Below are 22,338 nucleotides of genomic sequence, written 5' to 3'. Positions count from 1 at the left end.
TTTCATAGGTAGGCAAAACAGCTAGGGAAAGAACTAAAGAGTAAAATTCTGAGCACCCACTAAAATGTCTTCCTGTTAGGATTCCAGTTAAACAAGAGACAAGTTGAAGTACAAGAGCTGACCACTAAAATAAACAGTATAAACTAGTGCCCAAAAGCTGAGAGAGGAATACGCATTTAGCTGTCTAATCTGTCTGTCTAGTCTCTCATATTTTTATCGCCCCTGTTCTCCTAAGTCTGAAATGAATTAAATACTGACTGGTAAGTAGGAGTAAATTCACTATATGGTTGTCTGCACATACTGTGGGTGTAATTTAACAGTGATGCCTCAATGCCTTTCAAAGTGGTATCTCACTTAGAGAAAAAATGAAAGAGATAGCAAGCCAGAGGTCTGCAGCAGTACATCAAGGTACTTTATAGAGCCAAAGAAAACTATAAAACAAACCAAAGGGCAAAAAAATGACCCAAAACCCTGACAGCCAGAAAAAATGGACTGCCTCAAGCACCATTCTCTTGACTCATGTGATTCAGTATGCTTCCTCTAAAAATACATTCTGTCTGGAATTTAAAAGACTTGAATAAAGGCACAACTGGGTTTTCATTTAAGTGTCTTCTGTTTTCACCTGTTTTCTTGATGTCTTTTTAAGTGCGCAAGTGCTTCCCAGTTGTATGTCTCACCTGATGAAAAAGACAAGGTGGGTGAGATAATATCTTTTATTGGGCCAACTTCTGTTACCTTCACCTATCTTATTTCTCTAATATCCTGGGACTAACATGGCTACAATATCACTTGATTTAAAAACAAATGAGTACATAGAAGCCAGTAGAAGCCAGATATACCAGGTTTAGGGCCAAATTCTGCCAATAATGTGGTGTAAAGTGCCTGCAATGTACCACAGGGTTTGGGCAACACACTTAAATATTGTGAAGAGGGAAAAAAAAGTAGTACAAAAGGACCTTTAGAAAAGTTAGAAATGTGGGCAGGAAATAAAAATGAGAATGTAATTGCGATATAAGCTCATAATTATGGGGGCAAATCAACTGAAACATACTCATTTGATGGGAAGGAGAAAGCATGGGCTGGATACTTAATGGCATGATTTTGCCAATTCCTGGTTTGCACATCAGGATTTTCATGCATGGAATAGAATCTAGTCTTTGGAAAGCAGCAATGCTATAAGAGATGTAGGGGATGATAGTGGAGAAGAGACCTTGGATGGCAGTGCACAGCCAATTAACCATGAGTTCTCAGTGTAGTATGTTGTCAAAGAAAAACAATGGAAGAAAACCCATCCCTGGTGTAACTCTGCTGAAGTCATTCAGTTGCCTACAGATTTCTGGTATTTAAATACAGAGAACTGAATGCAGGTTTGGGTGCAGTCTCACCAGTGTCTTTTGAAGAGGGATTACTGTCTCCTTAGTCTATAATGTGATGCTTTTGCATATACAGCCAGCTCCATCCCTGGCCTATTCCACTGATTTACAAGCATTCTTGTCAAGCATACCTAAATACCAGAAGCTATGTATTGCAGTGAAGTCAGAGAAGTGGAATGAAAATAATTAAGGAGCTTGAGGCATTTACATCGGAGGAGAGATTAGAAGAACAAAATATGTATAAACAAGGACTAAGTGGGGATTTGATAACCAGCTACTAGTATTTGAAGGATGTAAATGCCAAGAATGGAGAAAAATGTTTAGGATTGCAACAGGTGTCTAGTTAGGAGTAATGGGATGAAATTAAGAGAGGCAATCTTTCAGCTGATTCTCCAGAAACTTTCCTAATGCCAAAAACTGATTGGACTGCTGAATGGTCCCCAGTGAAATAATGAAAGCCTTACTGCTCGAGGATGGGATTTTCAAAGGAGCCTAAGGGTGATAGGAACCCAGACTACATGACAGTTGGGCAGGTAGTCCCAGATTATTAACGGTATTTAGATATTTCTCCATTCAGTCCTGTAAGGCCTAAGTCCCATTTTCACAGGTTAGGCACTTACTGATTTTCAATAAGACTTAGGCTCCTAATGCCTATGTCACCTTTGGAAATGGGAGTTAGCCATTTAAGTGGCTTGGGCCTTGATACGTTGAGTGGAGCAATAGCTACATACCTTAAAATATACTTATAGGTCTTAACTCACCTAGGCCCCTTTGAAAATCCCATTCTTAGTCAACTAGGACTGATTTGGGCGGCAGAATATACTGTAGGGAACAATCATGCACTGTCTAGGGTGAATGATCTAATAAGGTTTTGTAACTGTTTTCACCATCCATGTCAGAAGTCAAGGATATTGCAGACTCTACTAGGTGCGTAGACACAATGGACCTAAATCATCCCTAGCGTAAAATCCATAATATTCATTGGAGCAACAGAAAGGATGAAGTTGGACCACTAGCTAAGGGCATGACTCAGATTGATGTGCAGATCATGAGTGCAAAGTGGCAATAGACAAAGCTACTCTCAGTAGTCCCCAAGCCATATTTATTTATGAATCAGGTGTAATCAGCAACAGACTGCTCATTCATTTCACAAACTGTATTGTATAAGTAAGTGGAATGAAAATATTCTAATTGGCTTCTCCTAGGTAAATATGTTCTCTTCTTTTTACAGACCAGAAAGACCTTAATTAACATGATTGTTTCCGACTAGTATATTTCAAAATTGTGGTTACATATAGGTGAATATGATTTAAAATAATCTGTCTAATGATTAAACCTTACTAAGTGAAGAGATGCTTAAATCAGGCACAGTCAAAGAGAAAGCTGTGGAAATGTAGGGAAAAGAGTTGATTAAAAGTTTAAAAAGGAAAGTTGAAACAAATCGCAAGGAACTGTCCTGTAGAATGAAATGAGGTTGAAACTGACAGGCTTCAATGGGACTACTTGTATTTAAAGTTAAACGTGTGAATAAGTCTTTGCAGGATTAGGACCTGTGAAGGGATGTAACCCCCCATAGGTGAACAAAGGATTAAGAGGCATTTGAGAACTCTATTAGCCCACCTTGCAGCATTTGGAAGGCATGTCAGGCTTGATTCGTTATCAGCCCCAGCTGGGGAGGAGTAGCCTTCTTCATAAAGGAAGGAAGTAAAAGCCACTAGGAAGGTCCAGGAAAGTGGCCCAGGAAGGAGATGGTTACAGTGCCTTACTCTGAGAAAGGAAGCATGGGGAAGCTCTAGGAGTGGGGCTAGACTCCATGGTAGGCCCTGAGAAAAGGGCTAGACTCCAGAGAAGTAGTCCTCGGGGTGGGTGTTCTACAACAGGGAACCCAGTGGGACTGAAAGCTCAGATGGGTGGAGCCTGCTTTAGTTGCATTTGGTTTGTCTGGTTTCTGCATTTTGCTGGGGGGATGTTAGGGAAGAGCCTGGGAGCCCACTATGCTGATAGATCAGTAGGACTGCAGAGGAGCCCAGAATGAGTGGAAGACGATGTGTTGAGAATTAGAATTGCATGAGGCACTGTGTGTTTTAGATACTGATATCTCGGAAAGGGTAAGGCTTTAAGGTGAGCTGGCCAGAAGGCTGATTCATGATTCACTCTTCTACAGTGCCTCAGTAATGGTTTAAAAGTTAATCATACTGTTTGAACCAAAAAGACCAGCTTCAGCTGAAGCGTTGGGTAAAGCAGGGTTCTTATTTTACTCCTAATGGAATGGACCATGCTTCACTTTAGAGAGAGAAGAGAGGGTTCTCCCTTGTCAGTTAGACTGCCGTTGCTATATTAACAGTTGTCCGCAAATAACCTTCATTCTTGCTTTCATACTGGGATGTTCTTCCTTACAGCTTTGCATCTGAAGAAATGCACAGTAACATTCGTTTCCTCGGTGATGAATTTTTGTTTTCTGCAATCATGCAATCATGTGGCCACATTCAATAAATAATACAAATGACACACTCAGGCCACGTGTGCAACATTAAAATAAATCAGTAATGCCTTGCTCTGCAGGGAGCACAAAAAAGTGGCCTGATCCTGCAAGATGCTGGGTGCCTCCTGCTAGGTGTTGAGCTTCCCCTGCTACAAATGAAATCAGTGGGATTCAATATGTCAGACTTTTGTTTGAGACCCGTCAGGCCTCAGCTCCGGTGTGTCTAAGGGAGAATATTCCAGGCCCTGCCTCCTGTCCTCTCAAGGTTATCACTGGGGATAATCCCTCAGATTTCAGGTATTATGATAGATGGATGCACATATGTCCAAGTCCTATATTACTGATTACCTTTTTACAGGCCTCAGTGGGTGGGGAATAGGGTGACCAGATAGCAAGGGTGAAAAATCAAGATGGCGGTGGGGCGGGGGTGGGGGGACATAATAGGCACCTGTATAAGACAAAGCCTCACATATCAGGACTGTCCCTATAAAATTGGAATATCTGGTCATCCTAGTGAGGAAGGTCCCTTTTCCCGCATGCTCTGGACCACAAGATCCCTGTGCTAGGATCATGTAGGCATTTTCCACTCAGTCATTTTCTTTGACTGGGGTGGTGTCCCACATTTTTTATTTTTGTAATGTGTTCAGGAGTCCAATGTTGCCTTTGTTGACTTATGGAATGTACATGCTGCAGCAGATGACACATGCGGATCCAGCAAAAGACGGTCATTTTGATCAGTGATCTTTCATTTCAGCTGCTCCCCCACCCCATATGCATAATGTGTACATTCAGACTCAAGAAACCATCACACCAGCTACTGAGATTGCAAGCTTAGGGTTCTCCAAAGGCTAGTGGGGCTCCTTTGCCACAGGGATGAGCAGTGTGTGTGTGGGGGGGAAACACTGGAAATGCAACTTGTGTGATATATGCCTCTAGGTCCTGATCCCAGATCCACTGAAGTGAATAGGAGTCTTTCACTGACGTCAGTAGGCATTGAATCAGACCCCTAATTCCTAGTACACCTTCTGGATTCCGCTGTGCCCATGCTCTACACACTGTTTATTCTTTAACTTGTGATTAGTTATTCTGACTTTCTCCTGGATCATCTGGCATCCCCGCAACAAACTGTAAGGTCAATAGGCTCCCATCAGCAGAGATGACAACACCTGTCCTCTACCACTTCAGTTAGCAGCCTTTTCATCAAACCACACAAAACAGTAACTTCCCAGAGCATCGGCTAGTAATGCACAAATTGAAGTAATCACTTCATTAACTGGTGCAGGGACCCTTATGCCTCAACATCTACTTGAAAGTACCCCACAGAAAAATCATTTTGTTTTTGTCCTAACGATGTTTGCCTTGTACAAGCAGCACAGATGTGGATTTGCTTCTGTTCTTTAACAGCCGGGTGCTGCAGTTATTCATTGATGTCTTGGGTTTTCATATGGTGGTGAGATCTGAATTAATGAGGAACCATTGCAGATGGCTTTGAATGCCTTTTACAAAAATAATCTTTGCAGATTTTTTGGATTTATCATGGAAAATAAAATAATATTTAAGATACTTAGGGGGACAATAAAATTACATTAGCTGAAGTTAGAATTAGAATTTGTTTCAGGTGACTAGAGGGCTCCTGAGATCATGTCACTAAACCAGGATATTAGAGTGACAATCATTTCATTAGGGGAAGGTTTCACGCAAGAACTCAGAGAATGCAACCTACTCTGTGTGGAAAGAAGTTGGATTTTCAAGGACATGTTCCTGTTTGTTGTGTGCACTTCTCTAACATTTAAAAAGAAAATCCCATGCCACAACAGAACCACGATGCTCATGAAAAGGTGGTACATCGTGTTCAGAACAGCCAAGATGGATTAAGGTGCCAGTCTATACGGATCTGATATACAACATTCAATATAAAACACCATTATGGACTGAAGAAGTATGTTTTATGGCACCTGAGAAATGGCATGAATGCACTGGTGGAAATCTGTTACCCTCTGTGTAGGGAGAGGGAGGAATGCCCACAGTGTTCATAAATACTGATCATTATAATTTTATACTTTATCTAATATAATCAGTGCAAGGCATATGGTACATAAATAAAGTGGCCAGAAAATGCTTCCAGCTCATGGGATGGAAATATTCAGGGAACCAGTGAGGAATTCAGGATTACAGAGAAGTTCAAGATATTTACTGCTGGCTTTTACATCTTCAGAACTTTCTCTGACACAGTGACACGCTGCCAATATTTTAACAAGCGCTTCCATAAAAGGATTCTCACTTAGCCCATGATAAGCCAGTATCTCAGGGGTGCATGTCCTGCAGAGAGATGGGGGGGAATCTTATTTGTTTCACATGTAAACAAAGCACGTTCTCATCATAACTAAAGGAAGAGGGAATGCCACGAGGCAGAAGCTCATTCTGGGCAGTATTTGCTACAAATGTGCCTGAAAAATATCCAAGATAATATTACAGCACAGTGTTCAATGAGCATAATTTCAAGTAGTGTGTGGGGATGAGAACTTGTGAAGGTGGATCTGTGTGTACCTCCTTGGGAAATCTCTTGCAAATACGTGTCTTTGGTGCAATCTGATCCATGCGAAAGGGAAACAATATGCTCTTCTGAAATATATGCTGAATCTCAGGAATTCTGTCAGATAGGTCTCCAGAGAGGCAGTGAACTCCACCTGTGGCTGGGAAATCACTCCAACCTTTGGTAGCAGAATTATAGCTGTGGGCTTTTGAGAACTCTTAAGAGCCTCCTCCAGCCCATCACAATTCTGCCACAATAAGCCATTGCTGGAGTTTCAGGAGAGGTTATTGCAGGCAAGCAGACTGCACTTAGGAGATACGGTATATTATAACTGATGGAGTTTTATATCTTCTGTGCCCTATCTAATCTATCTACCTCCACACACACACAAACTGGACTATCAAATGTATTGCTAATTCCTGAGATTGATTCTATAGTACGGCCTCAGACTCCCTCTAACCTACGTTCCCCCGTGGGTGCATCCATCACAGACTTGATGATCTTGCTGACAGCCCTTAAGGGTAAATTCACCAGGGCTAGTGGCAGGATGTTCTTGCAACAGGCTCCTTTTCACAACCTGCCAGAGCCCCATGTGGGTGGCTTTTCACAGGTGGTGCAAGATGTGTGTGGTTTTTTTTTCCCCCCATTAATTTTCTTAACGTGACCCTGTAGCTGAGCTGTAATGTATGGGGATCTGGGCTGGATTAACTCTCCTGTGGGCCCAGGGTTATTAGATTTTGTGGTGCCTCTGGGGGTTTGGAATGGGGGAGTGGGCTCAGGGCTGGGGAAGGGGATTGGGGTGTGGGAGGGGGTGCAGGCTCTGGCTGGGAGGTGCTTATCTTGAGTGGCTCCTGGTCTGCGGTGCAGCAAGGCTAAGGCAAGATCCCTGCCTGTCCTGGCTCTGTGCTGCTCTGCTCCCAGAGGTGGCCGGCATGTCTGGCCCCTAGGCGCAGTACATGCTGCCCATGCCCACAGGCCCTGCCCCTGCAGCTCCCATTGGCCACAGTACCCAGCCAATGGGAGCTGTGGAGCTGGTGCTGGGGGCAGGGGCAGTGCGCAGAGATTCCCTGAACACCCCTCACCTAGGGGCCACAAGGGCACATTGGCGAGCTGGTGCTCACAGCTCCAGGCCTGGGGGGTGGGGGAGTGTGTGTGCCAAGGCTCGGGGACTGGTGTCTGGCCCACGGTGCGGAGACTTGCCACGAGCCAGATGGAAAAAAAGCAGCGGGCTGCATCCGGCCCTCAGGATGGTGGGGGGCCTCTCTTAGCCTGAGGCTCTGGGCTGCAGCCCCTAAAGCCCCTGCTTAATCCAGCCTTGATTGGAATACAGTATTTTCTTTGCTGCTGGGTTGAGGTGGGAATAGCTTAAATTGTTGGTAACATTAGTTAGGCCCAGAATGCTGTGTATAAAGGCTTGATCATACACTTCAAAATAAATACAATAATTCTAGGGGCTCACGTTTTCAAAAAATTTAGGGCATGACTGTATGGTCTAACTTTTATCACAATTACTTGATGTTCTTTGTGTGCATAAACTGTCATTGTGGGTCATTTTCTCCTGCGGTTGCAGTAATTGCTCACAAAGATGTAGGTGCATAAAATTTGGCACATACATTCTTCGAAAATCTGGCCCTAGATATTTATTCTGTTAGGCTTTCTGCAAATTCTAACTCAGTTGTTATTTTCCTGGGATACTGGAAATGCAAACGTACTGAGACAGATCATGTTGTCTTAAGATACATACATCCATTCATTCTTCAGCATGAAAAGCTTTTTATGATGTTAAATCTGTTAATCTGGATTGTTTATTGTAGGGTCTTGGCTAGCTCCCACTGGGCAAGTGTCCACATTGCAGAGAAGCACCACAGTGGATGATAACCGGAAACCTGGTTGGCAGGCTCAGTAGAGAGGCCAAGGTCTGAATGAATTGGTGAGTGAATTATCCTCGTACTCTTAAAGTTAGTCACTCAGCGTCATTGCCAAGACAAACTACTTAGCTCAGCATCCTGAGGAAGCTTGCACTCCCGCTGCTCATTCTGTTCCTGCCGGCTGGCTAAGGAGAGGGCTTAGTGGAGTGCTGCCAGTCCAGCACTTTTTGCTGCTAAATGTTAAATTCACTCCCACACATTTTTAAAAAAACGTTGCCCAGCTCCCATGGCCCTTCCAATGCGCACACGTGATAAGAAGGGGACTATGGCTAATATGGATTATGAGCTCTTCGGGACAGGGGACTGTCTTATTGTACATTGCGGCAAGGTACCTCCTTCACCTAGCTGGGCTCAGTGTTTTCCCCCACTGGCAGTGTGGGGGGCCTGGAGTAAATCAGTCCCACTTCGGAGAGTTTTTATTTCTTGCTTGGATTTCTTTTCTGACGTTTTACAAGTTGGGCCTTGGGGTCGGCCCAAGCAGCACTCTTCAGCCGCACCAAAGAAACCAATTCATAACACACAAAAAAGGAATAACTTTCCCTTGTTATGCTGGGTTCCGATGCCAGTCCTTCCCCAAACAGGCAACTAGCTTGGTTGCTTCCCCTGCAGGGAGGAAAGCAGCCTTCCACTCAGGAGAAGTGTTTTCTCCCTGCAGCCACTTGCTGCAGCTTCTCTCCCTCTCCCCACCAGAAGAGGGGATTTAAAAGGTCACAGGCAGCTCTTAATTGAATTCAGGTGTCCCTAAGTGACCTGAGGTAACCTCTTTTTCAGCTCAGAAAGAAAAGGCCTTTACCATTCTAGGGCTGATATACAGTTCCTGCCTTCCACCACTCTCTTGTAGCTGTCTGGCCTTTGTTGCAATATAGGCATATATACAGGGGCGGCTCTACCAATTTTGCCACCTCAAGCAGTTGCCGCTGAATTGCCGCCACCGCAACGGCAGCAGAGCTGCTGCCCGAAAGCCGCAGCGGCGGGAAGGGCGGCGAAGCTGCTGCGGAATTGCCGCCGCGGGACACGGACTGCCGCCCCATACTAAATGCCGCCCCAAGCACCTGCTTGGAAAGCTGGTGCCTGGAGCCAGCCATGCATATATACAGTGCCGGGGGTCCTGGTCCCCTGTCATGTCTTTTGATACTACCATAATCTAAATAAAAACACTATTCCCGCCCACAGGCTCGAGCAGCAACCGCGTAGTAACAGGGTGTTGTGCTTCAGACTTGATCCTAGCTTGAAAGCAGATAAACTTTGCTAACTCTCCATTCCTGGTAAATTTTGCCCCGATCCAGCAAAACTCACCAGCATGTGGTTAATTTAAGCACATGCATACTCCCTTGGGGCTATTTGTGTGCTTAGAGTTAAGAACGTACTTAAGTGCAGGATCAGGACCTTTATGCATACAAGCCTCATTAGCTAGGCTTGTTGGTATGAAATGAATTTCATACAGGGTGAGTGGAGGAAGCCTGTGAGGTTAGGAGAAGAAGGGTACCTACTCTTGCATGTCTAATTATTATGCCTGCCACAAAGTTTACTGAATTTTGGCCTAAGGGGTCGTTGAGCTCAAGTAAATAGAATCTTCAGACCCCTAGGGATAATAGTGTTCTCCAGTGTCATAATCAGTTTGGAGAATGAGTTTTTGCTACAGCTTTAAAATGGGGCTTCAAATGCTGGTGGAGTTAATAGGATTTTACATGTGCTGTGAATTTTCTGAACCTATCTACACTATTGTTTGACATGCAAAGTGTGATGTTGTCTTTTTATTAGCAGCACTTCATGTCTGACATATCTCCCTACTAACACTGAGGATAGACATCTTAAAAGCAAATTGTAATCGAAATTCTGAGCAGGATGAGATGAGAATTAGCTGCCTGTCTAGTGCTTTTCTATTTATCTCCAAATGTCAGCACTCTGCACTGGAAGTTTGATAGGGAGGCATCTGCTGTTCCAGACTAGAGAATTAGCAAGCATGAGAAATGGGGTTGGGAGGACCGAGGACTAATTGAATCACATTGCTTGACAATACTGTGGAGTATGCTCATGGAAGGCCAAAAGAAGTAAAAGGTGTGACTGCAGCAGGAAGGACAGTCATGATAATTTCCAGACAAGTCCTTTTTGCAAACTCTTACAGTATCTAATACCTGGGCTACAGCAGACGGTACCTGCAGATAGCAAGTGCCCTACAATAAACCAGTCACCTTGTAGCTGAATTGGATTTTGGTTATTTGCACAATGGTGATTTCTCAAATGACAATTCCCTGGAATAGTTGTGATGGTATTTTCAGGGTTGACCTATGGTGTTTTTATCAATCTCAAAAGGTAACAAAGGCATGGTTTGTGTTAGCGCAAGAGTGGCTGTAGTCTACATTTGATATATATGGTTTCAGGCTACTGTGGACAGGTATGAGATCGTATACAAAAATAAGTCTCCCCTCATGTCTTACTGGCTTTCAAAGCAACATGCGTAACCATGGTAGTGAAAGATCTTGGAATAGAGCTGTTGAGTAACTGAAATAACCCACTACCAAATGTTGCCATTGCTTTTAAAGGTTGTATAGGAGGTTTCACTTGACTGCAGTGGTGGTGAGTGATAATTCCATACTTGTCATGATATCTCATGATGGTCCATGGGACTGCAAAGCATCTCTGTTAAAATAAAATGTTCATAAAATAGCATAAAATGTTACATTTTACTGCGGTTTGTTGGATTAGTATTAGAATCTGGTGTTAGATATAATGGGTCACATAAATATTTAGAGTAGACTGGATTACCAACAAAAATAAATAATTTGTGTCTATGGTAACTTGTGGACCTATTTATGGGTATAATGTTTTGAACTGAAATTAAGAAGTGTCACCCTGTCAGTAATCCTAAAACATAGCCAGGACTCTTCACAACACTAAGAGAAGAGCTAGACATTCATTTTCCAATCTGTACATAATTTGGCTTAGGATACGTCATCAATTAAGCATCAGATGCTACAGAAATTCTCATGCCTCTGCTTTACTTCAATACAGCAGCCCCGAGACAATTATTTGAGGCATCTGTGGATTAGAGACCTCTTTTCTTTTTACTTGGGTACTAAAATGTCAGCAGTAGCTCTTTGGCTAAAACATAGGTAAAATCATTCCTCGAAAATTAGTATTCTCTATTTTTATTTCCCATCTACTGCCACTCTATTTTAAATGACAGAAGTGTTCAAAGTTCTCCAAGTTGTGCTTCCAGTTTCTCTTTAGAACATTGTTTACCTTACTAGTATAGCTACTTGTAAAAGTATATACAAATTGGTTAAAATGTAGAAATTAACGAACTCTTACTAATGCAGATTATCCTTATTATTAGATCACATTCTGGCAAATTTATAAAATGTAAAAGTTTATTTGCCCTAACAGTATCTTTATGCAGATCAGTAATAGTATGTTACAGGTCAGATCCTAGAGTTCACTGCAAAACTTAGTTTTTTAGGCTAAAATTTTCAAACACACCTAAATGACACAGGAGCCTAAGTCTCATTTTCAAAAGTGACTTTAGAGTCTAAATCCTTTGAAAAGAATGCTAAATCCTTTTCTGTTTGTGGAGGAGATATCCACACCTTCCATGCATTGAGTGCAGTCCACTGCCTACAGGGAAGGCAGAATCCTGAGACTGTTACAGTCCAAAAAATGGATAAGATAACTATTTTCTTAGAATATAATTTTCTATTAAATTCAATAGAACTTCCCTGTAAATAATTAGTGTTGAACCATACTATGTTATATGGAGAGGCTTTTATTAATGTACCATAACAAGCATCATTATTGTATTAAATATTCCAGGTCCTGATCTAGTATCAAGTAGTAATCCTGTAAAACAGTTCTGCCCTGTGAGTTCTCCAATGGTTAAGTTCAATACATTAATTATAAAGCTTTCTCCTCTGGAATCATCATAATAATGTATCTGTCTTGGATAGATAGAAGTCCAATAACATTTCATTTATTGTGTTTGCTCATTTGGGAATCTCAGAAAGCTCTTCCTTATGTTAACAGTCAGAACTTTCTAACTCATAAATTCATAACGAGAAACTCTTTTTTCATTCAGACTCAGATATCACTGTGATGGGTTCCTCCCAGGGTGCCACCTGGAAGTGGGGTACCACTGAGCCCCCATGACCCATCAGCCTGGCTCACTTTACACTGTACTGCTGTGTCCACCCTGCCAAGCCCTCTCCCAGGCTCCAGCCTGCACTTTAACCAGCACACATACAGGTAGGGAAACACCCAGCTGCAGTTACATACAGATTCTGTGATCAGCTCTGCATGGGGAGGCTTCAGCTGAGGAACTTCCCAGCTACTCAGGCACCCCGCCCCGGAGTGTAACCCCCAAATTATACCATCTTGTGCTGCACAGGGAACTGTACAGGGTAAGTTCATGAAATTTGCACCTCTGTTAATGTGGAGAGGAAATATACAACAGCTTTTTGCCCCAATGTCTTCCACACACACTGGTTTTAAATAAAGCAAAATAAGTTTATTAACTACAAAAGAGATTTTAAGTGATTATAAGGATAGCAAACAGATCAAAGCAGATTATCTAGCAAATAAACAAAACACACATACTAAACTTAATATACTAAAGAGATTGGATATGAATAGCAGATCCTCACCCTAAGTGATGATACCAGCAGACTGCAGATTCGTAAGGGACAAGCTGCACTTGCTTACAGGTTGGAATCCGCAGGTGTTCCATTCATAGGCTAAAAATCCCTTTAGCCTGGGTCCAGCACTTCCCTCAGTTCACTATTTCTGTTCCTTAGATGTTTCCAAGAGTCTCTTTGGTTATGAAGAACCACGATGATGTCACTCCCCTGCCTTAAATAGCCTTTGCATATGGCAGGAACCCTTTGTCTCAAAGCTTGGTTCCCATGCCAGTAAGTGGAAAAACACTGGTATCCCAAGGTGGAGTCCAACACCAAAGGACCTGATCACATATCCCTGTAGGATTACAGCAGCCATAACTCGGAGGCTGTTTGTAGCGTCCTTCGGAATGCTCCCCCCCTCCAGTGGGGATAAACTTCTTCTAAGGCCTACTGTTTTCTCCCAGTGGCTCATTAACCTGAATGGGCCCTTCCCAGGCAGCCATCTAGACTGGGAGCCTTTTGCCTAGTGGGCATTCCCCAGGTGTAATCACATGAGTAATACAGATATATAGTCAGTATTCCTAACTTCAGATACAAAAATGACACATGCATACAAATAGGATAGTCATATTCAGTAAATCATAATCTTTCCCATGACACCTCACATGACCTATCTTGCATAAAATATCTCAGAATTATGTCATAAACCTTTATAATATCACTGTGACGAAAATGGGAAGCAGTGTCATCATCACAATCAGCAGATGTTCCTCTCCTCTCTTTCCCCCACCCTCCACTAGCTATTTGTAGTGCACTGGAATTGGGTGGTATCCCTTTCAATAGTTTGAGTCCTCAAGTGGACCTTACTGTCTTCTTTGTTTCAGAGGGGACCAGAACGATGCCAGAGCAGTAGTATGCAGATGCAGTTAGGACTTGCATGTTGTATTTACTTACATGGGGATTATTTGGAACGCTGGTGTTCCCATGTGGTTCTTTCATGTTCACGTTTGTGTGAAGAGCAAAAGACGTAACACCATTGTTGCAGCACTTTCTGTACATTTTCTCCTGTGGTGGAAGAGAGAATTTCTGAAGATAGCTTATATTACATCACAGGTTTTACATGACTCTGAGTGCAGCTTGCCATGTGAAATTGGTGAGGTACGCAGGGTTGTGTGGGTCCTCTGTACCAGGGTGAATTTTTACGTCATTTCAAGCAGCATCCATAACTCCAGAGGATCCTTTAAATAGTTCGAGAGCTTCATGTGCGCTCTCTCACCAAAGAGAGAATCTCATAAGCAGAGCATGTTTCTAACCTATTGTATTCCCCTTCAGCTGACACTGAAGTCAATGAGAGTAGCATGTGTTTAGCACGTCTGGAATACCGGTCCTATAGGTCTATCTGGTGTAGTGAATTGTTTCTGATTTTTTGGGCTATGCTTCAGGCTGCACATGTCATTTAATAAGTTAATTCATTGACACCTTCTAAATGCTTTAAGTGTTTTTTACTCACAAGTCATCTGTTGCAGGGTTATGAAAATACTGACATGGCTTCTATCTTTTCCATTCAAAGACATCCCTTTTGCTCAAGGTCGAGGTACCTTGGGAAGGCAAGAATGGAGGAAGCGTGTGTTGCACTATGACCTTAGGTGGGAACAAACCAAGGACAACCTCTAGATCTAAAATTATGAGCCTCTATTGCCTGAGCTAAAAGACCCAGTGCGATTAACGAGGGCAGTAGAAGGATAATCAACCTCAATATGTAGGTCAGCCTCCACTAGAGGGCAACAGTATGTCACACGGAGCCTGTGTATGTCACACACAGGCTGCAGCTATTGGGCTGTATCATCAGTGTGAATAGGGAACTTGAATCTCCAAGGGCTGTCAGTCTGCTTCTCTTCACAAACACAAAATTCTCTCTCACACCCAATGCTTCCCACCCCGCCCCAGTTTGTATTTCCAAGCTCCCAGGGGATTCTTTTATTTATAATGTCCCTTTAAACCATTTTTCTCAGTGTTTTTATGATCCTTAGTAACCGTATCAGCTGTGCTATTTTTACAAAGTGTTGCACAGGGCCTGCATAGTACTGAAAATTTTAACATGCCAACTGTGGTACTGCGTATCCCCAAATTTTCATTGCATCACTGAGCTTGAGCTCTGGCTGTCCTTCGTTGCCATTCTAGGCCTTTATTTGTTATTGTTTACATCAAACATTAACTGATCCCGGAATCATCCTCCCCATAAGTTCACCCAAGTTACACAATAGTGCTTTAAGCCTTAAGGCAGCATGTCAGGTGCTTTTCAGATTGGCAAAAGCCTCAAACCTCTCTCTCCTTTGCTATGTCCTGTAGCAGGGAATGTATCTTTCATATGCCCAGTCCTTCTCTGCTGAGCAGTGTATCTAAAACTTCCACAGAATCACCTCTGGCCTGTCCTTTTCCTCTTCTTCCATGTATTGTATTCATTAATATGATTAAAACACCAATGGTCCGTGACCCATCATTATAAGTAGAAGAGTGACTTTCTCTTTGCTGACCCTCTGATTGCCCTAATGGCTGCACTAAACAGCATACAAGTAATCATTCATTGTCCCTGTCTCCCCACCATCTACTGTACTTGAGAGGTGTCTTTCCTTTGCTCTTTTTGCTTTGGTCTCCTCTCAGCCCAGTTTCTGCTCCCCCATGCCCTGTGGCTCCTTGTCCCAATCTACTCCCTCCCATTCCACTCCATTCCACACTGACCCCGGTCTGAACCTAGGCCCTGGCTCAGACAACAGCATCCCAGAACAGCAGCTGTAGGTAAAACTGCCCAGTCCCAGACTGGAGCAACGCGTCCAGCAGTCATTCTCTCATATCCGCACAGAGCGCATGTAATTTATTATCTTTCGGAAAATAGCTAGAGTCCTGTCTAAATTAGCTCTAAAATGAGTATGGTAGACTCCCCAAAACTAACTAAATAAACAAAACACTTGATAGAGGCAGATAATATCAACATGACAACAGATAGCCTATCCTCTATGAACTTATCTAGTTCTTTTTTTAACTCTGCTATAATCTTGGCCTTTACAACATCCTTTGGCAAGGAGTTCCACAGGTTGACTGTGCATTGTGTGAAAAAATACTTGCTTTTGTTTGTTTTAAACCTGCTGCCTATTAATTTCATTTGGTGGCCCCTAGTTCTTGTGTTATGAGCAGGGGTGAAAGTGAGCTGGTATGGGCTGGTACAACATGCCGGTACTGGCCCGTATGCAGCCCACATTAAAGCTCTTTAACATCGCTGCCCCTTTTGCCTCCCCCGTCGGCAGTTGCTGATGGGGCGGGGGGGTGTGTGTGGGAGGGCCAGCAAAAGGAACCTCCTTAAAGTGTTGCCACGGCAGTGCTTTAACATTGCTACCCCTTCCCCATCCCCCCTGTCGGTGGCCCTGCCGGTATGGACCCTACCAGCAGGGCCGCTGATGGGGGGTGGGGAAGAGCAGCTGCCCTGGGCCCTTTTAAATCGCCACCAGAGCCCTGGCCCCCCTCCTCCAGCCCTGTCCCTTCTGCCCAAGGCCCTGTCCCTTCCAGGGGCTGCAGTCAGCCCCCATACCAGTAAGAATTTATTATTACTTTCACTCCTGGTTATGACAAGGAGTAAATAACACTTCCTTATGTACTTTCTCCACACCAGTCATGATTTTATAGACCTGTCATATTGCTCCTTAGTCGTTTCTTTTCCAAGCTGAAAAGTCCCAGTCTTATTAATCTCTCCTCATATACAAAACTGAAAACAGGGTCTTAAAATGGAGAGTGTGGGGGCCACCTTCACAATAAGCATTGTTACCAGCCCTACAAATAAATAATATATCTAAAGTGTCAGGAGTTTGGTGGATATCTAAAATAAATTTCCAAACCTTTTGGGGATTTCTCCATCGCTAACAAGATCAGCTGCTGGGGACTTTTACATCCACAGTAGCTGATTTCCCAAGGCACATGCTGATATATAGACCCTGCATGCCTGAAACTAGAATTGTCTCCATGTTACAGAGATGGGATTCTAGTAAGAAACATTATATTGCTTCTATCTTGTTCAAACAAAAAGTAGAGACTAGTTGTATATTAACCCAAATTACTGCTTCTGATTGTCAAAGTTAGTTGCTTAGGAGAGAGCTTTAAATGAACTACTGGGAAGAAGTGATCAACTCTAATAGTTTATTGGATTTATTACTTAAATTCACCATTTTTGCAATGCTGAACACTGTTCCTAATGCTATGTCTCTCATCTGAAGCTCCGGCATGCTTCTCTCACTACCACAGAACAAAATCACCTTTCTAAACACAGAAATTAATCAGTCTATTATCAGATAACAAATAATACTTTATATACCTGATAAACACTCAGGGCAACTAACTATTAAGACTTTTGCAAAAAGGGTACTCTAAAATGGGACTGAATCTGTGTAAATCAGGATTAATTGCAATGAATGTGTAAAATTGATGTCAGATGAAAGTCAGGCCCAGTACATTTTGAAAATTAAATAAAAATGGAGTTGATTTTTTTTATTTTGTAGCTTTATCGAACCTCAGTATGTCAAAACTTCCATGAACTCTAGTGCACACTGTGTCTGAGTGTTATAGTCCTTCATACTAAACAAGAGAAAAACTTTGTGGGCACAGAATGAAATGGGAATACTTTAAGTGCTGGTTTGTTTTATCTTTGTAATTTTTCCTTAGAGTTTCCATTTAGCTCTTCCTAAGCTTGGAAGCTTTTTTGTTTGTTTAAAGAAAAGAAAAAGGAAGTTTTTCAGACATTTTCCCCGAGGTACTATAGCTCTGAGATGACACCAGAGTATGTCACTGCAATGTCAAATGAAATACATTGATATGCAGGATTTCAGGATAAAATTACTGCATGATTTAGGAGGGGCCAGATCTGTCTTTCTCGATGTACTTCTCTGGCCACCATGACCATAATATGAGTATCTCACAATCTTTAACATATTTCTCATCACAACGCTCCTGTGAAATATGGAAATCCTAAAATCTTCATTTCACAAAAGGGGAACTGAGGCACAAAGAGGTGTTCATCATTTCCCAGGAAGCATTCAGCTCCTCACAGCAGCATGGCTATTAAACTGTAAACCGTAGCGACAGTCCTATAAACTCGTCAGCCACCATATGTAATCAGCTGACCATTGTGCCTTATCACTGTGTATTCTGAAGAGGCACTTGAGAGCAATGAGATAGAGGATGATTCTCCAGCACACTCACAATAAAAAAAGCTGATTGGGAAATATGTATTCCTCCGTGGAAATCAAATGGTAGAGATTATGTAGAAACCATGACAATATCAATTTGAAAAAGATAACCAAGACAGAATGACACCATATCACACTGTAAGCTGTTTAGAGCTGCCTCAATGAAAAAGGTTTTGTGTTGACAGAATTACGCTAGCAGCCATGACAGATCAGTAGAAGCAGACTTAACTATTGCAGATGTACAGATGACACAGTGCTTAGTTCAGAGGATTCTGACCCGGGCCAGGTCTTGGATCTAAAAGGGACAAAAGGGAAATAAAAGGACTGGAAAGCCCGTGGTGGTGGAAGGCCAGAGTTGGCCATGCCTGGCACACAACCAGACCTCTATTCTTCACTGTTAACATGAAAGACCAGATTGTTACTAGCTCTGGATAGGTTAAAAAAAGTAGTGGACCTTGATACACACCCCTTGTATAACTTCGCAGGGACCGAGCACAACCCTAAAGCAGTGTGTTCTCGAGAAGCACAAGTTGCGCCAGAAACACAGACAAGGAGGGGGCAAAGGCAGGAAAGGGCCATGAAACCATGCTGACCTGGGATGAGAGAAATAAGTGGACACTGCACCGTGCCAAAGATAGTAGAGTAGTCATGTTTACTTAGGCATTGCGCTTTTCTCCAGCAGATTGCCTACTGAAGTTACCACTGAGGTCATGCACCTGTACACTGCCCTCTAGTGTTGCTTGTGGCTTACAGTCATGGTTTACCCCTAGTAGTAATTACATGTGCACATTAAAGGCTCTAACTGTAATTCAGTGACATGCAGACCACAAGGTGCAGGAGAAGTAAATAAGAGCTTGTACATTTTGCCAGCCTTGAAATTGCCATCTCTGCATCTGAATGGACTGACCAGTTCATCTGATTTTATTTTAACTTCTGAAACAGCCTCTGTGTATTTTGGCAAAATGTTGTTTACTAATTTAGTTATAGCAATGTGTGGGTACGAAATATTCCCAGCAAAAAAACCAAAGCCTACCCAGAATTGTAAGGTGTATTTTTGTTTTGTCTTTGTTTTTTGTATTTCATTACAAATTAAAAACTGGGCCCATTTTGTTGGAAAATTTGCCACCTTTCTTGCATATTTGCTTAAAAAAATGAGCCCTCTTTTTGTGAAAATCAGGCAGTTTTCAAGTGAAACTGAGCATGCTCAGGGACAGTCCTTGCCCCCAAAAGCTTATAGTCTAAATAGACCAGACAGGCAAAGGGTGGAAGAAGGGATATAATATTGAACACTCGCATACACTATATATATATACACATATATTCAGCTTTACACATTCTGTTATCAATAGATCTCGATGAAATTTTGACAAAAGTATTCATTGAAATTTTAAATATTGATAAATAAAGGGGAAAATCATGAATGTTCACCATCTTGTTATTAACATTTACTCCAATGTTTCATTCTGTAGTAATTTCTCTCTCCAATATCTCACTCATGCTGTACATTTACTGAAAGGTGCCTTTATCTCCCATTAACTTCAGCTGGTGTAAAAGTCTCTCAGCACCTTGCAGGATCGGCTGAATAGTGGACAAACCCGAAAGGCATAATCCGTGTGCCTAAGCATTATTCCACCAGAAGAATGAGTGGAAGTAAAGATGAAGAAGTTGATGCTAAATTAAATTCTGATGAACATTTTTAACCTGCAAAATGTAACTGTTTTTAATGCCGATTTATTAAAAAGCTCTCTTACACAAATGAGTTAGCAATGAAAATGATGGCAAACTTTCAGATTCTGTGCCTGTTTGGAAGATGCGTGTCAATGTATAACACATAAATAGTACAAAGAAGTGAGTGAAAAAGGAAATAAATTCTAAGACTGAGAATTTAGCAAATTAAAGCTCTGCATTAGAAAAATAAGACTGATGACTTCTCTTCATAAAATACAGGTGAAAGAAGGTAAAATTTTGGGACTACAGAAAACACTATTTTGACCTCCAAAATAAGTCCGACGAGGTGCGAAGAAAGCCCCGTGGGGTGGGGCAGCCCCTTATGTCTCATTGAAATCAGTGGGACACTAGGCACCTTTTAGGTCTTTGCCCAGTATCTGTAAAACACTGTTACCTATCTGTCAAGTAATATGCTATATGGGTGAAATTCATCCTTGCCTAGAGGCGCTTTGTAATGCAGGCTAACCCAGTGTAGCTCTGTGTCTCCCTCTAGTGGCTAGACCATATATAGCATTTCATGATCCACTACTACCTCTAGTGAACGGACCTAGTCTGTCAACTCAAGAAGTATCAGATTAAAAAAAAAACTTTTATACATCATCATCCCATGTATCACTCCAGCCCCATTTTGGTCCTGATCCTACTCCTGTAGAAGTCAATGGGGGGGGGTTGATACTAACTACAGTGAAAGCGGGCCCTGCAGCTCTTGCTTTTTGATCAAGCTGTCTCTGGGTGAGGCAACTTCACCCTAAATAAATAGCTGGTATACAATGGATTGGCAAGGGAATTCAAGCCAGCTCAGTAAAAGAGGAATGACTACCAAAAGCAATGCACACCATAGGGAAACCGGTGATAGTTGCTAATGTATCAGAACAATATGAATTTACTAGTGCATCAAAGTTTTATTCTTGGTAGCACTTCCTGAAAGAGTAGGATAAAGCAATAAATAGAATGTTAACGATTTCCTTCTGTACCACCCCTCCCGTTAGATATTTGTTTCAGAAATTATTTGTTTTTGTACAAACCTTGTTCTCATTACCTTTTGATTAAACAAGCCACTAAATAATATTTAGCTATTTTTCCTGCCTGCTTAATCCCCATGTTTTCATATAGATAAATCTTATATAATTAGCTGTAGCTTTGGAAAATTGTAATGCCTGACGGGAATGAAATGAAGCATTGCTCTCAGCCGAGAGAAAGTTAAACAGCAGCAAAACACCAGCTTTCATGTTTTGTACCATCATTTATAGAGGGCTGAAAAATGAGCCCAAGTTTTGGTTATAAAAAGGCTCAATGGCTTTCATCCTGGCTTTTTAGGCCCTAAGCCAAAGTCTGTTGAAGTCAATGAGAGTCACTACATTGACTTCAGTGGGTTTGGGATGAGGCCCTTTATTTGAAGCTCTTCTGGTGAGGGACCATCTCACTAGGTGCATATTGAGCACTTGGTACAATGGGGCCCTGATCCTGGTTGGGATCTCTTGGCAATATTGTAATACCAGCAAAAGATTATATCCATTAGTCCAGTTCCCAGTGAACATGTTTCTCTGTAATAAAATATTAAAGGCTGAAACTGTATCAATGAAATATTAAGGTTATGTGGCTAAAACTCCTCCAAGTAAGATAAAATACTAACAGTGCAAATTCTAATGCCTTGTCCTTCATTAGGCTTTAATGATGGCCACATTAGTCAGGGTGAATTGGGATGATGAGGCCATGTAACGAAGAGAGACAAGTGGTTGGGCTAAGGAGTTGGTGGGATTAAGGGACTGGGCCAGATAACACTTCCAGTAGTTCTGGTGGAACCAGGGTGGATGTGTCCAGCAAAGCAGACTATGGCCCTGTCTGCCTTCTATCAGCCGGCTTTTGATGGAAGAAGCACTGTTAACACCAGTTGTCCAGCATGCTTCCCTCAGCTCCTCCCAGCTCCCCTGTTTGGGCAGTGTAATATATCACCCTCCTAGCACAGCTCTGTGTCAGCAGATAAGTAATCGTACCCCGGATGTTTTGTTGACATCAAGAGGTATTTTACACTATACATCGAACAACTGGAATAAAAAATCCTAACTAACTAGTAATAGGAAGCATCCCATTGCCTCTAGTCCCCATAGCTCATAAGTTTTTGTTTTATTTGCCATAAACTGCCTTCATTATGGCAATATTTGAACATTTGAATTTAATTTGCTTTTAAATTGCCATTGACTAGACATCTCTCTTCTTTAAATTACAAAGTCTTAATAAGAGAGGTGTCATTAAATTCTGGCTTCATACAATAAGGGTCCTAGCCACTGCCCATTGTATGCAATAGAAAGAATCCCATTGATTTTCCTGGGCATTGGATGAAGTCCTAAATGCACAGCATGCTATGATCACATTGGCCAGTGTTACCAATCTAATTTTTGGGGAGTAAAAATGTCCTGTATGGTCAAATGGATTCTTTATCACAAAAGGGAATG

At 42.2% G+C, this 22,338-nt stretch overlaps 1 long non-coding RNA gene across 1 annotated transcript in view; it reads left to right on the top strand.

The window, feature by feature from the left end:
* The window catches only part of LOC311525042, a 365,087-nt gene that overhangs the window by 274,280 nt on the left and 68,469 nt on the right, over positions 1-22,338 (top strand). The window contains exon 5 of the long non-coding RNA XR_014712661.1: positions 8,203-8,318. This is a non-coding gene — a long non-coding RNA (uncharacterized lncRNA). The remainder of the gene's footprint in view (positions 1-8,202; positions 8,319-22,338) is intronic.

This window comes from Lepidochelys olivacea (assembly GCF_965140295.1).
Source record: "Lepidochelys olivacea isolate rLepOli2 genome assembly, chromosome: 8".
Lineage (NCBI taxonomy): Eukaryota > Metazoa > Chordata > Testudines > Cheloniidae > Lepidochelys > Lepidochelys olivacea.
This window is presented reverse-complemented; position numbering and strand designations above follow the sequence as displayed.